Genomic DNA, 5,524 nt, shown 5'->3' with positions numbered 1-5,524 from the left:
GAGACAAGAATTGCCCAGAAGCTTATTAAAGGATAGGTGAATAACAATGAGAGATCCTGTCATCCTGTCTCAGGTAAGGTGGAAGGTGAACACTGACCCAAAAGTTGTCTTCTGACCCCGACACGCATGCTCTTGCACTCACATGTACATACACACACACAACACACCAAACCAATAAATAATTGTAAAAAATTAAAATATAAAACTGTCAAAAGACTTCTGGCTGGACAATACTCTGAAAAACCCATGTGTTCCACTTCAGAAATGAGTCTAAGAATCAAAATGGGTCTCCTCCAGACCATAAAGTCACAGAGGGCTATAGACCTGAGGAGATAGAAGGACAAAAGACACAGCCAGCAATAACTGGGCAAAGTTGAACACTGTCTGGATGACTGGATCTGTAGCATCTCTGATATTATCTGTGAATAGGAATTTTGAAATGCTACCATAAGATTTGGTTCTGGACCAAGTGTCTAGAGTCAGAGTATAGACAGCCATGAAACAACTAGATAAGATGGGAAGAACACAGGAAGTAGGGGAGACAAAAATAAGCCAAAACATGCTAAAAAGAAAACTAATAAATTAAATTTAAAAAAAATAAGCCAAAACAAACTAATAAAAAGTATCCCCCAAAAGTCTTACTTGAAATGAAAATGAGTCTGGAGACTGTTCAAGCATCCTGTTCACTGGTATACCATGGGTGAGGAAGTCCAGGATAGGCAAAAACCGCATCAAGATTAGGACCTAGTGGGCTGGAGAGATGGCTTAGTGGTTAAACACTTGCCTGTGAAGCCTAAGGACCCTGGTTCGAGGCTCAATTCCCCAGGACCCACGTTAGCCAGATGTACAAGGGGGCTCCCATGTCTGGAGTTTGTTTGCAGTGGCTAGAGGCCCTGGCACACCCATTCTCTCTCTCTCTGTCACTTTCAAATAAATAAATAAAAATAAAAAAAAATTTTTTTAAAAAGTTTAGGACCTAGGTACATTAATGTGAGTGATTCAACTCTAACCACTGGTCCCTAGTGGAGGCTGGCAAGATGGCTTCTCCCATGGGGTGCTGAAAGATGAAAAGATGATGGCATGGATCTTGAAGTCTGAGGGGTTTGCAGAATACGAACAGAGAAGACTAAATTGGATGTTGGAGTTTGCTTTCTGATAGGTGACTACAATTCCAGATGATGCTAAGATTCTTTCAAGCCATGCTATGAATGCTATTGTTATGTAGATGTGTGATTTGTACGTGACCCAGTGTCGTGCTGACCAGTCTTTCATCTCTCCTACTCTGAGAGATTGTTTTAATTACATATTGCAAGGTAAAGCAGTGAAGCCCTTTTGCTATGGAACCATTTAAAAAGCCCACATTACCACCTGATAGAGCTAATGCCATACCATAGGCTCAAGGCTTTACAAGGAAAAAAAAAAAAAAAAAAAGGCATTTGTTCTTCAGGAAGAATAACAGTTCCATGATTAAGTGTTGATTCAGTTGCTAACAAACCAAGGCCTCCCACACTAGGCACACCAACCCCACAAACCATGTCTGTTTTAACTAAGCATCAATTCCTGAAACATCAATGGTTTAGAGTGTTTTGATTAATCCACCATTCATTGGGCCTAAAAACATTCATTCTTATTTTACCTTTTTTTTTTTCCTGACTCTTTGAGGTAGGGTCTCACTCTAGCCCAAGCTGATATGGAATTCACTATCATAGTCTCAGGGTAGCCTTGTACTCACAGTGATCCACCTACTTCTGCCTCTCAGGTTCTGGGATTAAAGATGTGTGCCACCACCCTGGCTACTTTAATTTTTTAAAATATTTATTTGTTTATTTATTTGACACAGAGAGAGCAAGACAGATAAATACGTAGAGAGAATATGGGCTCTTCAGGGTCTCTTGTCACTGCACACTCCAGACACATGCATCACTTTGTGTAGCTGGCTTTATGTGGGTACAGGGAATCAAACCTGGGTGTCAGACTTTTCAAGCAAGCCCTTAGCAGCTAAGCCATCTCTTCAACCTCAAAAAATTCCTTTCTTTGACCTGACCCCATCCCCATAAAAATTTTTATTTTAATTTCTATTAATATAGAATCATCATAAAAAATAGTCAATGGACACTGAGAAATCCTGCTGAAGCTGAGCTGAAAACCTCTGCCATGTAGACCAGGTGACAGAAAGCTGGAAGAAGCATGTAGTTCGATGGGAGAGAGAGAAATCACCAGTGAAGATACTCAACAGTGGACACTACAAGCCTTATATTTGGTCAGCCAGGCCAAGTGAGCCAATGGGTGCAATAGTGGCATGTCTGTCATGGTGGAAACCAACTGTCCTCTAATTGGACTGGAGGCCCGCTCCATGGGAGGAAATACATCCCTGATACTGAAAACCTACAACAGGGGTAGTCATGAGCCCTAGGGGTGTAACGTCTGCTGTTGTCTGGCTAAATGTATACTATGCTCATTAAACTTCCCACTAAGCACTTCTCTTAATGTTCATACTCATATATTAATGGTGGTCTCACTTTTGGCTAGAGAAGCTTCTCTTTTCAGATGGCAGTGACCTTGGGATGACTCAGAAGGCATCATGGTGCTGGGTAGAAGTGACAGGAGTGTTCAGCACTGCAATATCTCTATTATACCTTCCAAGGCTCAGGGTCCATTGCTGAAGAGGTGGCAGAAAGAATGTAAGAGCCAAAGGAAGGGCAAGACTCCTTACAACATGCTCTCTCCAGACACAAAATGACCTGGATAACCATGACCTCACAGTGCCAGACACTACCTACATAAGACCATCATAACAGGGGGAAAGGATCATGACATCAAACTAAGAGAGACTGATTGAGGGGGGGGGGGATATGATGGAGAATGGAGTTTCAAAGGGGAAAGTGGGGGCGGGGAGAGGGAGGGCATTACCATAGGTTATTGCTTACAGTCATGGAAGTTGTTAATAAAAAAATTTTTTTTAAAGATTAACATGGAAAAAAGAGTCCTCTTCCAAAAAAAAAAAAAGAAAAAAGAAAGAAAAGAAAAGAAAAAAACAAATAGTCAATGGAAGCCAGGCATGGTGGCTCTAATCTCAGCACTCAGGAGGCTGAGGCAGGGGAATCACTATGAAAGGGAGGCCAGCCTGCACTATATAATGCATTCCAGGTCAGCCTGGGCTAAGAATGAGACCCTGCTTCTAAAAAAAAAACAACCTAATACGTACAGTAATAAATCACCAAATGTATTGAAGAGAAAATGTGAAGAAAATAATGACAGTGATAGTGACTATAAATCGTCATGTGGGTCCTTGGTCTTGAATCCATTGTACTGAAATTAAATAAGCATGCTGAAATTTTTTTAAGTTGTACATCAGAAAATTTTAATATTTAATGAGTAAATTTGGTTACCATTCTTTTCCATTGAAGTGGTGGATTTTTTTTTTTTTAGTAAGAATAGTGCTGACTTTTTATTAGTCTTTATGGTTAAAAATGTCATTTATCATTTTGAAAAAAAATTAAAACGCTTAAATTTTTGCTTGTTTGCTTTTATTTACTTATCTGGGTTTTTTTTTTTTTTTCAAGGTAGGGTCTCGCTCTAGTCCAGGCTGACCTGGAATTCACTATGTAGTCTCAGGGTGGCCTTGAACTCACAATGATCCACCCACCTCTGCCTCCCAAGTGCTGGGATTAAAGGCGTGTGCCCCCAAGCCCAGCTCTTATTTTGTTTTTTTGAGGTAGGGTCTCACTCTAGCCCAGGCTGGCCTGGAATTTACTATGTAGCCACAGGGTGGCCTCAAACTCATGGCAATACTACTTCTACCTCCTGAGTGCTGAGATTAAAGGCGTGCACCACCATACCCAGCCTTGAAAACTTAAATTTTTACACATAACAATAAAACTGAGCTGGTAGCATACTTGGAAGGCTGTGGCAGGAGGATCATGAATTCAAGGCCAGCCTGGACTACATAGGGAGACCCTGCCATTCAACACGCGCGCGCGCGCGCGCGCACGCACACACACACACGTAAAAGACAAGGATGGGAGAAATGATAGTGAAACAATATTTGAAGAATAATAACGAAGTAATTACAGGGCACAGATCCACACACTGTGTGTACCCATGCACACTGAGAACCAAGCAAGAGAACCCACAGCTGTGTCTGCATTGATTATGGTCTACTCTAATTCCATTCGTGTGTTTGCCTATTCTTGGATCAGTATCACCCGGCGTAGCTATGATAGTTTATATCCTTTTTTCCCTCTCTAACATTTCAAATCATCAGTAGAATAAAAAATACTTGCCTGGGGCTGGAGAGATGACTTAGCGGTTAAGCGCTTGCCTGTGAAGCCTAAGGACCCCGGTTCAAGGTTCGGTTCCCCAGGTCCCACATTAGCCAGATGCACAAGGGGGCACACGCATCTGGAGTTCGTTTGCAGAGGCTGGAAGCCCTGGCACGCCCATTCTCTCTCTCCCTCTGTCTGTCTTTCTCTCTGTGTCTGTTGCTCTCAAATAAATAAATAAATAATTTTAAAAAAACTTAAAAAAAAATACTTGCCTGATAAGTATATTACTAAGGGATTTAAAAAATATTTATGTGAGAGAAAGAGAAAAGAAGAGAGGTACTGGTACATGGTGTGGTGGCACATGCTTTTAATCTCAGCACTTGGGAGGCAGAGGTAAGAAGATTGCTATGAGTTCAAGGCCAGCCTAAGACTACATAGTGAATTCTAGGTCAACCACAAAGAGAGAGAGAGAGAAAGAAGGAGAGAAACTATGGGTACACCGGGCCCTTTTACCACTGTAAACAAACTCCAGATTCATGAACCTCTTTGTGTATCTGACTTTACATGGGCTCTAGAGAATTGAACCCAGGGGCAGACTTTGCAAGCAAGTGCTTTTAACCAGGGAACCATCGCCCTAGCCCATTACCATGGCATTTTGAAAATGTTACTCCATTGTCTTATGTTATTTAGGTTCTAGTTAGAAGGCAACTGCCAGTATGTGTTATGCATTTTTTAAGCTTTTACTTATTTATTTATTTAACAAAGAAAGAGGGAGAGATGGGGCCTCCAGCTACTGCAAACATACTCCAGACACGTGTGCCCCCTTGTGTATCTCTCTGGCTAACGTGGGTCCCGGGGAATCGAACCTGGGTTCTTTGGCTTTGCAGGCAATGCCTTAATCATTAGGCAATCCCTCCAGCCTGTGTTATATATTTTTTTGTTTGTTTTTTTTTCAAGGTAGGGTCTCATTCTAGCCCAGGCTGACCTGGAATTCACTCTGTAGTCTCAGGGTGGCCTCAAACTCATGGCGGTCTTCCTACCTCTGCCTCCTGAGTGCTGGGATTAAAGGTGTGCGCCACCATGCCTGGCTACTTGTGTTATGCATTTTTAATTGTTGTATCTTTATTTGCAGGTGTGAGTGTGTGCATGATCCATGCACATGTGGAAGTTAATATAGCAGGATCCATTTCAGGCTCTGTAGCAGAATGCCATAGACTTTAGTTATTTATTTTTATTTTATTTGTTTATTTAATTGAGAG

Source organism: Jaculus jaculus, chromosome 6 (genome assembly GCF_020740685.1).
Source record: "Jaculus jaculus isolate mJacJac1 chromosome 6, mJacJac1.mat.Y.cur, whole genome shotgun sequence".
NCBI lineage: Eukaryota > Metazoa > Chordata > Mammalia > Rodentia > Dipodidae > Jaculus > Jaculus jaculus.
The sequence above is the reverse complement of the archived record's forward strand: the minus strand, read 5'-3'. Positions refer to the sequence as shown.